This window comes from Mchenga conophoros, linkage group LG16, assembly GCF_057382185.1.
Source record: "Mchenga conophoros isolate Kocher_MC1m ecotype Shallow Benthic linkage group LG16, M_conophoros_male_GT1.1, whole genome shotgun sequence".
NCBI lineage: Eukaryota > Metazoa > Chordata > Actinopteri > Cichliformes > Cichlidae > Mchenga > Mchenga conophoros.
This window is the reverse complement of record NC_140541.1, coordinates 10043338-10058051: the sequence shown is the minus strand read 5'-3', so window position 1 is coordinate 10058051 and position 14714 is coordinate 10043338.

Genomic DNA, 14714 nt, shown 5'->3' with positions numbered 1-14714 from the left:
GGCGCAGGCCCGCCATCGACGGATGGAAGCCCATGGGCCGCGGTCTCTCTCTCTCTCTCTCTCTCTCTCTCTCTCCATCTCTCTCTCTCTCTCTCTCTCTCTCCATCTCCATCCCCATCTCCATCTCTCTCTCTCTCTCTCTCTCTCTCTCTCTCTCCATCTCCATCCCCATCTCCATCTCTCTCTCTCTCTCTCTCTCTCTCTCTCTCTCTCCATCCATCAGGACGGTGTCCGTTCAGACAGTACATGCCCAGCAAGCCGGCCAGGTACGGGATCAAGATATGGGTGGCGTGCGACGTGCGTTCCAGCTACGCGTGGAAGATGCAAGTCTACACCGGCAAGCCCGACAAGCGTGGCCCTCCCGAAAAGCACCTGGCCACTCGAGTGGTCATGGACCTCACCGAGGGACTGACTCCGGGACGCAACGTCACGTGCGACAACTTTTTCACCTCGCGCGAGCTCGCCGTCAGGCTCTATCGCGAGAGAGGCCACACCGTGCTGGGCACTCTGCGGTCGAACAGACCCGAGATCCCCAGAGAGCTGCGCTGCGTCAAGGGCAGGGCCGTGGGCTCCGTGGAATCCGTGGTACTCGGCGGCTCCGCGGGACGAGGGGGAGGAAGAGGAGGACGACGAGAAGGAGGAGGAGGAAGAGGACGAGAAGGAGGAGGAGGAGGAGGAGGAGGAGGAGGAGGAGGGCCCGACACGATCATCCTCTCCTACGTGGCCAAGAAGAACAAGAACGTGCTGCTCCTCACCACAGCTCCTCGTTACCACCATCGCTCCGGCCCCGAGCCCCGGCCTAGCCGCCGCATCAGCAACAGCAGCGGCAGCGGCAGCAACAGAAGCGGCGCGAAACCGCCCTTGGTGCTGCATTACAACCGCACCAAGGGAGGAGTGGACAACCTGGACAAGGTTGTGAGCACGTACAGCTGCAGGAGAAAGACCCGCAGGTGGCCCGTGGCCCTTTTCCACAACATGGTCGACGTGGCGGCCTACAACGCGTTCGTGCTGTGGAGGGAAATTCACCCCGACTGGATGCCGGGCAAGCTCAACAGACGACGGCTCTTCCTCGAGCGACTGGGCAAAGCGCTCGCGCGCCCCATGCTCAAAGCCAGGGCGGCTTTAGCGCGAGGACCGGGAGGAGGAGGAGGAGGAGGAGGAGGACCAGGAGGAGGAGGAGGAGGAGGCAGAGTCGCGGCCCGAGGCGCTACCGCCGAGGCAGCCTCTAACAACGCTACGCCACACGACTCCTCTCCGGTCAAGAGGAGAAGGTGCCGCGTGTGTCCCAGGAGCAAAGACGTCAAGACCAAGATCCTGTGCCGCGAGTGCCGAGCGCACGTGTGTACAAACTGCGCCGTCACGTACTGTCCCAACTGCGCCGCTTCTTCTTCTTCCCGCGCCGCCGCTCCCCGGACGCCACCGACGCCGTGATAACACAAGCGCCCCAACGGTGGTCCCCTAGCGACCCCCCCCCACCCCACCCCACCCTATCATCATCATCATCATCATCATCATCCTGATCATCATCATCATCCTCATCATCATCATAACACAATATATGCCCCCCGGGGGGGTCCTAGCGACCCCAAACCTATCATCATCATCATCATCACATATGCCCCCCCGGGGGGGGTCCTAGTGACCCCAAACCTATCATCATCATCATCATCATCATCATCACCACATATGCCCCCCCGGGGGGGTCCTAGCGACCCCAAACCTATCATCATCATCATCATCACCATCACCATCATCATCATCATCACATATGCCCCGAGGGGGTCCTAGCGACCCCCCACCCTAATCATCATAAAACACACATATCCCCCCCCCCCCAGGGGGTTACCAAGACCCCCCATCGCCACCACCACCATCATCAGGATCATCATCATCATCAATACCATCCTAATAACAACACACACACACACACACACTCATCATCATCATCATCACACACACACACACACACACACACACACACACTCATCATCATCATCATCAATACCATCCTAATAACAACACACACACACACCTTGGGGGGTCACCACGACCCACGCCCCGAGAACAGGTGGGCGCACAAGGGTTAACAAAACTCCGGATTTGTAAGTAGCGAAAAAAGTGACTTTTTGGAAGGCCAAATTTCAATGAGAGCTGTTCAAAGGAGGCAAATGTATTCTGAATATACAGATCAGAAAAAGACCTGATACCCAAGGAGGCCCACAAATAAAAAGCACATGCCCAATAATAGAACATAAGGTTTGGTAAAGGCATTCCCCCCATCTTTTTCGGTCTTTGAAGATATGTCTTGCGTATTCTAGGGGGTTTTTTTGTTCCAAATGAACCCAGAGAGAATCTTGTCTAATTTAACAAAAAAGGAAATTGGGATAAATACAGGGACACACTGAAAAATAAAATAAAATCTTGGGAGGATGTTCATTTTAATTGTATTTATGCACCCTGCTACAGACAGATGGAGTAGAGACCATCTGTCCAAATCCTGCCTAACTTTCTCCACAAGTGGAGAAAATTAAGGTTGTGTTTTTACAAGAAACACACCGAAATTAAGCTTGAAAAGAGTATGAAATTGACTTGTAATTTTAACCCCTAAATATGTAAAGTTGTCCGATACAACTCGAAAAGGCAGTGCTGTACACTGATATTTCTGTGCAGCAGCATTCAGAGGGAACAGTTCACTCTTGGCGAGATTCAGCTTATAGCCAGAAATAAGGCTAAACTGTTCAAGTATTGAGAGCACCAAAGGAAATGAGGATGCTGGTTTTGAGATATAAAGAAGCAAATCATCTGCGTATAAGGAGACTCTTTGTTCCATAACATTTCTCGTAACCCCGGTGATACCTGGGTTTGATCTCAGCGATATGGCCAGGGGCTCAATTGCAATTGCAAAGAGCAACGGCAACATGGGACAGCCCTGCCTAGTCCCCCTAAACAGAGGAAAAAAGTCAGAACATGTGCCATTTGTTTTGACGGCGCCAAGTGGGGAAGTATAAAGAAGTTTCCAGAGGTGTGGACTCGAGTCACATGACTTGGACTCGAGTCAGACTCGAGTCATTAATTTTATGACTTTAGACTTGACTTGAAAAAATGTTCTAAGACTTGTGACTTGACTTGGACTTTTACACCAATGACCTGGGACTTGAATTGGACTTGAACCGGTTCACTTGAAAAGACTTGATATTTCACCCCAAATATAAAATTTAACATGCATATTATATAGAGATTGAAAATGTGACGTCATTCACGGGTAGAACCGCAAAGGATTCTGGGAACTCGTGGCAAGCGGTACTAGCGCACGCAGGCTTTCAATTGAAATCAGTTATACAGCGATAAAAAGAAACACAAAAATGGCAAGAAGCTGTTGTATTATTAACTGCAATAGCCGGTCGCATGACAGCCACGGGAAGCCGACGGGTAAAGAGATCGGTTGTTATCGGATTACGTCGTTGAAGAGAAATTGTTCGAGCCATGTTTCCGAAGTAACAAAGAGGCGACGGGTGGCCTGGATTGCAGCCATTCAAAGATCAAATATAACGTCCCAGAACACTCCAGCTCACAGGTTAGTCTGCTCCAAGCATTTCCACAAAGGTCAGTCTGCTGTAGTAGTTAATACGTCATTTTCATAATATAATTGGTGATATAGGTTACAAGCAAGTCTGGCGCTGAACAGAAATTGTCACGCTATGCTCCTTTGTTTATTGTGCATAAATAGTAAATCATCCTGACACAATATTGTGTTTCGCTTCTGTTATTATGGTACATTGACAAAAACATATACTTTTATTCACAGGGTAAAACAGTTGTTTTGTATCACTAATTGCCCAGTACGATTACAGCATACAATATTATTGTCACTGCTACATTTCTGTGATGGGTACCAGAAATTATTTCCACTGCTAATTAATTACCCTTGAGCTCAAAGGTCCTATTAATAAACGGTTAACGAATGTGTATTTATGAAGACAATTTGTGAGACTGGTAAACTTATGATAGGTACGATGGTCTTTCGTTCTACACGGTGCATTTCAAGGTCCTGCACCCATCCGTCGGTAAACTGTACCTGGGCTTGTTGCAGTGGCCTGAAGTTACTAAACTTCACGAGAGTGTGCACTCACTCCAAGAACCGTATAATTATAAATATGCATATAAATATGCTACGATGAGATAGCTGACTTCATCTAACTAGCAAATGTTGTCCAGGCTACGTTGGTGATGCAGTTTTTTTTTTAATGTGTATGATATTTTTGTCATGCGATTTTAAAGCCGGTCCTACAAGCGCATCCAAGAATAACATGCAGCTTATCTCAGAACTGTCGGTGAAAATTATTCTTGGAGCTAGGTTTAATTGAGCTGCATTTTAAAGAGGTGCAATTTCACAATTTGTGTATATTTTCTAAGTTCACTATTTTGTCATGTGTTGAGAAAAACACAGATTTAAAAATTACATGGTCTAATATTTACATTTAGCATATAACTGCAACATGCTTTTTTTTCGTTTTTTTTTTAATGACTCGAAAGGACTTGAAATTCAAAATTTCAGACTTGTGACTTTACTTGGACCCTTACACCAGTGACTTGAGACTCGACTCTGACTTGCCTGACATTACTTGAGACTTGACTTGAGACTTGAGGATAAAGACTTGAGACTTACTTGAGACTTGCAAAACAATGACTTGGTCCCACCTCTGGAAGTTTCAACCAGGAGATGATTATTTTACCAAAGCCAAATTTCTCCAAAACATAAAAAAGGTATCCCCACTCGACCCTGTCAAAAGCCTTCTCAGCATCTAAACTGATCACAAACTCAGGGCTGTTGGAGTCTGAGGGATTGTAAAGAACATTAAACAAACGTCTAAGGTTAGAGAAGGCATATCTCCCTTTAATAAATCCTGTTTGATCCGGGTTAATTACAGATGGCAAGACTGCTTCCACATGCATCGCTAAAAGTTTAGCATGGATTTTATAGTCCACATTTAACAAAGAAATGGGACGGTATGAGCCACATTGTAATGGATCCTTATCCTTTTTTAAGATCAAGGATATAGATGCCTGCAGTAGAGAGGGTGGGAGGGATCCAATTTCCAGTGAATGCTTATACATATTTATCATGAGCGGGGCCAGTTTAGGCATAAATTTACGATAGAACGCAGGAAACCCATCCTGTCCGGGAGACTTAGAACACTGCAATTTGCTGATAGCTTGCAGGATCTCTTCTACAGTTATTGGTCCCTCCAGCCGAAGACTGTGTGTTTGATCAATTGATGGGAGCTTAAGATGATTGAAAAAGGAGTCCAAAGCCTCAGTGCTAAATGCACACTCAGACGCATAAAGAGATGAATAAAAGTCCAGAAATTGGTCATTAATTATTTTAGGATCCGTAGAAACACTGCTTGATGTCTGAATCCGAGGAATGGAATACAAAGCTGATGGGAAAGCAGTTTACTGGCCTTATCCCCATACTCATACTGGGAGTACTGACACTTCAGCAGCATCTCTTCAGCCCGAGCAGAGGACAGATGATCAAACTCAGACTGCAAAGACAGCCTGTCATAATAGACCTCTGGTGCCGGGCAGACAGCATACAACTCATCTAATTGTGATATGCGTGTTATGAGCTCGGGCAACTTTGCTTTCCTTTGATTTGCCTCAAAACCAGCATAAGATATAATATGTCCCCTGATAAAAGCCTTAAACGTTTCCCACAAAATGGAGGGTGATATTCCTGGTGTAATGTTTGTCTCTATAAATAAGTCTATCTTGGAAGTCACAAATGTGATAAACTTATCGTGTGACAGCAAGCGTGTGTTCAAACGCCATGGAGCTGGTGGAGAACTTTGGCCCACTGCCAAATCTAGAGTCAACGGAGCATGATCTGAAATGACAATGGCACTATGAGAGCAAGAGCGAATCTGTGAAGTAAGTCGACTGTCCAATAGAAAGTAATCAATACGAGTGTACGTATGATGAACAGGGGAAAAAAAGGTGTACTCTTTACGCGTGGGGTTGAGAAAATGCCAGGCATTAATAACAGAAAATTCTTCAAGGAACATATTAATAATTTTGGAAGAGTTGGATTGCCTACCAGGCCTATTTGAGGATCAATCCAGCGGCCCGAGCCAACAATTAAAATCGCCACTAAGAACTAAATAGTGGGAAGACAAGTCAGGAATTTTAGTGAAAAAAGTGCAAAAAAAATTTTGATCGTCCCAATTGGGAGCATAGATGTTGGCAAAAATGAATTTAGTGTTCAAAATACGACAAATATGATTTGTGTATTAAAATAGCAGCTCCACGAGCTTTGGATTTAAATGTAGAGTAGAGCTGGGCGATATAAGATTTTTTCATATCACGATATGTTTTTTTCATTTCAGGCGATAACGATATCTATCACGATATAAGCCAAATAACTATATTTGTAAGATTTAAATGTGCCGTTGCTCACAAGTAAAATGTGAAATAATCAGCAGCTTGTTTTTATTTAAATATTTATTTCCCATAATAAGTTCATCCATTAAGCATTTACAAATGGATGGAATGGATGAATGATGCGAATGGATGGATGAAGTTCAACAGGGTAGATGTACTTAAGGAACATGAGACTTTTTCAGATAAATAAAGGCAAATATTGCAAACTACACAAAAGGCAGCCGCTAAAGCGTTTAAGTTTCAAAATAGAACAAACGAAACAGACTACTAAATTGTCAATTCCACTTAGAAACAAAATATTAATTCTAAAAATAAATCTTAGTTTGTTTTACAGAAGAACAGACAAAACTAACTTTTGTCAATATCAAATAAACTGAGAACTAAAAGGAAATTCTCAATCTCTCCTTGTTGTATAGCTTAGCTTTTCAAACAGTTTTAACAGTTACTTTAGTCTGACAAAAGCCGAATGACGAATTAGCGCTTCCAGTCAGAGACTGAGGCTACGTCCACACGTACACGGGTATTTTTGAAATCGGAGATTTTCCGTTTTCGTTTTAAAAAATAATCCCGTCCACACATAAAGGCAGAAATGAAGGAAAACGCTGCTATGAACATGCCAAAGCAGCAGGTGGAGCTAGATTCCTAACCGTGCAGAAATGTTGGCCAATCAGAAGTCTAGAAGCCTCGGTGGGAAAAAGTAAACAAAGCTGCGGCATAGAAGCAGAACCGAGTCGTATGTGTGGAGGGACAGTAACTGTGTGTATATGTAAGCATTTAAACACTGCAGAGAGGAGAATTAACAGTAACAGTATTGTAGAAATTCATTTCACCGAAACAATAACGTGGCGCACAGTGTGACGCATGCACCAGTTTATTGTATTTCCAGACTTGCTTCCGGCACAATTTACAGTGCACGCTACTCTGTTTTTTGTCAGACTTGAAATAGCCGAAATACCTTCACACTACGGAACTTCTCTGGCTCTTCCGTTCGACAATCTCTCCGGCATTGGAACCATCATCTGATTTCTCTTCGGTAACCTTCGGTCACGCTCGGTTGATTTTTCTAGTCGGCACACTCATTTCCTCCATTACCCGGGCGGTACGGTGGCTGGCTGCTTCCCAAACAAATACACATGTGCGCCTTGGCACTTGTGCTGTACGTAACAAGTCACGCGACGTGACGCTGCGGCTGTGATTGGTTCGGCTCTGCGCTACTTAATTTGGATTGGCTGACCTTTTTTTTTTTTTTTTTTTTTTTTTTAAGAGGACAAGAGCGGCGAGGTCTATCGCGATAGTTTAATTTCTCTATCGAGTAAAAGTTATATCGCGATACATATCGTTATCATTCTATCGCCCAGCTCTAATGTAGAGTGATAGAGTTGGCCCACCCACCCCTTACGAAGTCTAAAATGATCTGAAATTTTTAGGTGTGTTTCTTGTAAAAACACAACCTGGGCGCCCAAGAATTGCGAATGATGGAGGACCTTACTCCTTTTAATAGGTTGGTTCAGACCTTTATAATTCCAGCTACAGAACTTAAACGAGTGACCTGCTTGTTGATTATTAATATTTAATTGCGATACCATATTAGAACATAGATTGGAAAAAAACAAAAGCTGACCAATGAAAAACACAGGAAAAACAAAGTCAGCGTACAGAACAGTACAACATAAAAAACAAAGAACACCCAAACTTCCCCCTAAATGCTGAAGCATCTTCCCAAACAAGATGCACACACCCCCCACCAAACACACCCCTGAGCACTTCCTCCCAACTATTCGAAGTCCCAGTTGAGTTCAAGCTCCATGCAATACAAGACAGAGACAAATCAACGATTGAATTAAAACATATTAGAACAAGACACATCCTATAAATCAAGCTCACCTCAAATAAGCATAAGTATGTTACTTAAAAAAACTACAATAAGATACAATAAAAAATAAAAAACAGTGAAGAAAGAGAAAAACAAATAGAATAAAATATTTCACAGAAATTAACCAAGATGGACATATCAGCCCAATGGGCTAAGACACTTATGTGCCCTGAGAGGCAGGACCCCCAGGATCTTATTGGCAAAGTCCGTGGCAGATGCAGGATCAGTAAACTTACGTACAACTCCATCTGGAAATGTCACCCTCAGTTCCGCAGGATAGAACAGGCCGAACTTGATCCCAGGACAAGAGTGCAGAAGGCGCTTGACAACAGTAAACTGTGAACCTTTTTTAGCCACTGCAGGTGTGAAGTCTGGAAAGATGGAGATCCTTCTGCCCTGGTAAAGTAGAGGAGAGTTTGCCCCTGCAAGACGTAGCAGCTGTTCCTTGACATGGAAGTAGTGGACTCTAATGAGCAGTGGGCGAGGAGGCGCTCCCTCTCCGGGCTTTGGTCCAAGGGATCTGTGAACCCGATCCAACAGAGGTGCTTCATTCAGTTTCAGAAGATCTTGCAGGAGATGGGAAATAAACTCCCTAGGGTTAGAAGTCTCCAAACCTTCGGGGATGCCAATAAGGTGAATATTATTGCGCCTTGACCTTCCTTCTAGATCCTCACATTTATCTTGCAGTTGTCTGAGCTCCTCCGTTAGGACACTTACAGCAGATTGAAGAGAAGTCAGGTCGTCACTGCAGGTTGTAGCTGAAAGCTCCAAATCTTTAATGGTGGTCCCTTGAGCATTAACGGTGACCTGTAGGGTGGTTATTGCAGCTTTAAACTCAGCCTTCACAGATGATATTTCTGACCACAGTGTATGGGTAACTGTATCAATCTTGCAGTCAAGCTTGTTGCAGATGTCCCGTTTCAGAACCTCCAATGCTCTGGTAAATGTGACTTCGCCGAGCGGTGCGCCTGCACCCTGCTCGTAGATGCGCTCCGTGATAGCCGCGTCACGTTGAGAGTCATGACCCAGCTCCAGGCTCTGTGAACCACCCGCACCGGCCTGGCCCCGTTTTCGACGTTGCTCCCTCTTATCTGCCATCATGCAAGAAAAGAAGAAAGGGCAAATGGTGGGACTTTTAGTGAAAGAACTTGATTGTCCGGACGCAACCGCTAAGGTCACCACAGCCAACCAGGAAGGAAACTCCGAGGCCTCAGATGCGGCCTTTCTCAGAAGTTGTCAAAAGCAGGTTTCCCGACCTCATAGAGTGAAAAAGTGTTTCCCAACCATAGCTGGTGCACCATCAGTTGTCACAGCAAAAATCTTTGTAATGTTAATGCCTCGCTCATCAAAACACTCCTTAAAAACTTTGGCAATATCCTCACCTCGCGTTGTTTCAGGCATTGGGGTTAAATAGAAGAGTTCCTCTTGTACTGCCACATCACAGTATCTTACCATGACAGCCAAAAGTGGACCGTCATTGATATCAACGCTTTCGTCCAAAGCTATACTAAACACCTGGGCTTCTTTCAAACCAGCTGTTTGTTGGGCTCTGACATTGTCACCCATTTCCTGGATGCGTCGTTCCACAGTTCTGGCTGATGCAGGTATGTCTTGTATCCTTGCTTTAATTGCATCTTTCTTTGGAAGCCCATTAAATAACACTTCTGAGCTTGAGAGAAAAGCCTCCTTAACAAATTTTCTGTCTGTAAACGGCTTTCCATGTTTAGCAATACAGTGTGCAATACGATAACTTGCTTCAGTTCCATGATGTTTTGCAGCTGCAAAAAAAAAAAAAAAAGAGTACTTGCTTGCTTCTCATATCTTGACACAGACGTGTAATTGATTCAACTTTCTCTGCCTCATCCTTGAAGGTTTTTTGATGTTTCGTCTCAAAATGTCGTTTAACACTGGAAGTCCGGCAAACAACACTCTCAAGGCAAAGGGCACATACAGCACGATCTTTCTGTTGCACAAAACCCCAGTCTTCTGTCCAAATTGGCATAAAAGACCGGGGATCATCTTTTTTTGCTCGCTTCGAGGCTATAATTCACAGGACTGGCTAGCTAGCTACATCCCTCTCATCTGTGTAATTTTTAGCCAGTTACAAGTAAAACAAGGAGGTGAGGCTATTAGCTAAGATACTGTCATTAAGGCGCGCTGTCATTAGCTGTATTGTCATTAGCTCTGTGTGAGATAATTTGTGATGTGTATTGGTGGCCCAGCCGTAGATATTAATTTTAAATACACCTTTTCAGATTATTTCACTACATGCCGCGCCATCACTTAACCCTTCGCGTGCCAGCTGTGGCACGCGTGCCCAGGGTTGCTGGCCCCTGGTGTAGCTGAAGGAAGTCATCTAGCAATTGGTCATGTGGTCAGCTGTAGACTAGTACATGTAAACAAGCCACAATGTGAGTGTGTGTTACTGATCCACTACAAATACTACAACCACATTTCATGCTGAGAGACAGCAAATGGGTGGATAAATGAAAGGCTTTGAAATGCGCTTTACAATTCCACTATTCATTCATTCACACACTGGTGGAGGCAAGCTACAGTTGTAGCCACAGCTGCCCTGGGGCAGAGTGACAGAAGCAAGGCTGCCATATCGCGCCATTGGCCCCTCTGGCCAACAGGTGAAGTCTTGCCCAAGGACACAACAACCAAGACAGACAGAGCTGGGGATTGAACCGGCAACCTTCCAGTTACAAAATGAGCTTCCCAACCCCCTGAACCATGGTCGCCCATAACTCACCCAAGTGACAAGAAGTCACTTGGATGAGTGTCAAAACGTTTCTCCCACTGAAAACGCTACCTCGAGATTAATGGAATCAACTTTTGGAGATGTACTTACCTGAATGATTGAGAATGCAACAAGATGCTTTCCATTTGACGTGTATTCAGCTGTAATCTCAGCCAAACCAATTTACTCACGAACAAATAAAACACTGAAACAAGCCAAAGAATAACATTTTTAAGTTATGTAAGTGACATATATCATGTATAACCTGACCAGTGAAAGACCGCGGGGGGTTTGAAAACGATGTGCCAGGAGTTCGCTATTCTCGCCCCGACTAACTATCGAGCTGGTGGGTAACAGACGTCTCAGAAAACTTCAGAGCACTTTTCAAGCATGTGATGTCATGATAAACCGAGCAGATATTTGAAGTTTACACACCTACATTCTCACCTGAAAATATCTTAAAAGTTTATTTTGTGACCCACAAAGATTAATAAGAGTAATATTAAAGTAGCTGCTGACATTGTTGGAAACTGGAATTGGCTGGGCCACGCTATGAATTCTGAGATATGGTGGTCCACGAAGGATACACCTGACCCATCCTTCAGATCCCGGGAAAAGGAAACGCATTTATTGGCTGCATTTGGAGAAGTCTACAATTTTGGACAGCCTTTGGTGCGTCGCTGTGATGTAATCGGCCTTCAAATGTGGCGTCGGGAGAATGCAGCCTATGAATTTAGACACCCCATTGTAAGGTTTGCAGAAGCCTACAACAATAAAGAGAAACGCGAACAATCAAATGATACCCTTTGAGCAAGCGTTTGGCGATGCTCCCTGAAAGAAATCTCCGTCCCGGGTTTCTCCGTGGATCGGGTTTCCTCCGAGGCGTGGGCACCTATAAGCAGAGTTTTGTCTTTACCCTATAAGATTCAAAATCATTCAAAGTAACACTCAGGTATGCCGTTCAGCAGGTTAGTTACAGCGCCGGGAGTAGCTTGGGAGAACAAGGAAACACAGACTGCTTCAGGTTGCTTTCCCAAAATCAACTCCAAGGTTTATTCATCAGACAACAGTTTATATAGAGGAAAAAGGTTCGTGTGTCAACAGATTCTCAGTTCAAACCGGTACAGACCAAATAAGGAAGCGTCTTCCTGCCCTCTGAGCAAAGAAGTATCCTTTGTATAGTTTATCAGTTCAGCTACAATTTATGATTATCCCAGCAAAATACACTCCTAGACATAGAATACAGAGTTCTTTCATTAGTGAATTCTGAAACAAACCACCTGGCCTTTAACAAGCTCTTTTCTAGGAGATAAAGAAGGGAGGATGGGAATAAGGAAGTGATCTCTGTGGTATTTTCGACCTTGATACCAGCCTGTGATTCTTACACATTAATTCTTGGGTCACAGAGAAAGAGAAAAACAACTAGTAAATGGGCCTTATTGAGTAACAGTTTTCCTGTATAATATCACTATAAAACAATATCCTGTAAATGCTACCATGGTATCAAAATATCACAACACTCCCTTTTATCAGGAAGAAACCTCTGGCAGAACTAGGTTCTGCTGTGACTGGTTGTGGGTGAATTTTGGATTGAAAATCAAGCAAAAAGTTGAAATTGTTGAGTATATGTTTTACTTCATAAACTGTATTTAAAACACCATTCAAATAAAAAATCTATTTATTCTCTAGTGGGGTTTTTTTGTATTTACCTTTCTATAAAAATCCCCACTCGCCCCTGCAGAACCCTCTTCAAGCTCGAGTCCTCTACCAGAGGCCTGGGAGCTTGAAAGTCCTGTGCAGTATCTTAGCTGTCCCTAGGACTGTGCTCTTCTGGACAGAGATCTCGGATGTTGTTCCTGGGATCTGCTGGAGCCACACGCCCTACTTAGGGGTCACTGCACCTAGTGCTCCAAATACCATTGGGACCACTGTTACCTTCACCCTCCACATCTTCTCCAGCTTATCTCTGAGCCCTTGGTGCTTCTTGTGTTCCTTCTTCCTGATGTTGCTGTCATTTGGTATCGCTACGTCTATCACAATGGCCATCTTCTTCTACTTGTCTACCACTACTATGTCCAGCTGGTTAGCCACCATCATTTTGTCCATCTGTTTCTGGAAGTCCCACAGGATCTTAGTTTGCTCATTCACTACCACCCTAGGGGGCGTTTCCCATTTTGAACTTGGCACTTCCAGGTCGTAATCGGCACAGATGTACACAGCAAAATCTCCAGTGTTAAATTAACACTAGAGAGTGTCTATATGGGTCCACACCTCTGAGTGTTAAATACAACACTGTTGAGTGTTAAATTAACACTTTTGACAGTGTTATATGTTTAAAAGTAACCTAGTCAGTTTTGAAGATTAACCCTTTAAGACCTACCATAGGACAAGTCCGCCAGACCTTATGTTTACATTTTTACATACTGTAGGCCCATTTTTTGAGTATTTTAACTTACTATATATACATCAATACAACCCTTAAAGCCCACATTTTAATAATACGTGTGTAACAAATCCATACTAACTATAGAAATTGCTAAAAAAAAAAGTGCAATAAACCACAAAAAAATTGCAAAACGTTTTTTGTTTTTCACATATTTTTGTTGATACAAATATATCAAAGCTATATAGCTCAAAATTGTAAATGAAAAAAAGTTGCACAAAGTCCTTTCAAACTACACAAAATTTATTTGGAGTTTTTTCATCAATTCATTTTTGAGATATAATCATTTTTATAAACAGTAGTAAAAAACGAAAATCAATAAAATGCATATTGGGCACAATTTAACAACATGACAATAAAAATACAACATCAAAATGAACTATTTATAATAGTACAATACAATAATAGTACTTATAAGTGTCACAGGAATTTATATACAGAAAGGCACAGTCAAATATTGCTGTTCAGTAGTCCCGGTGGAGCATAACCAAAACATAAATTAATTAATATTTTGCACAATTTGGCAACATGACAATAATTTAAAAAAAAGTTTACAATAGTGCAGTAAAAGTTCTAAGTGTCACATTACTTTTAGAGAGAGAAAAAAGTCAAATATCATTCTTCAGCAGCAGTAGTGGAGGTGTGATAGGCCCTGTGACAGTTCCTGTCCACAATGACGCACAGAGCCACTTTGCATGCCTCACACTTGAAGGGTGTGCACTTCCCACACAGCCTGCACTTCCGGCGCCCCTTTGTGGCTTTGTTTTGACCAGATGCCCCTTCAACAATGGCAACTGGGATGTGTTGGTAGCTCTTCGCTCCTGATTGTGAGGACACCCCACAGAGTTCAGCGATCAACTGCTCCTGGAAATCCTGGTGCGTCATTGGCCGCTGCTCCAGTCTGCCACAGAGCTCCTTGCTGACCAAGTAGCTGTTTGTGACAGCAATGTCTATACAGTGGTGCAGCACTGTCACATACCACTTCCTGCTCTTTCTCCATGAAGAATAGGAGCCAATCAGCTGGTCTGACAGATCAACTCCTCCCATAAAGCGGTTGTAGTCCTTTACAGCTGATGGCACTGGCACCTCAATTGCTCTGTGTTGTCCTTCAGCCTTGCACATCCTTTTCACGGTGTCTCCTGAGAAGGCACTGTGCAGAGTTGAGCACACACTCACCTCCCTTGTGTCCATCCACTTAATAAAAATGAGAGGGC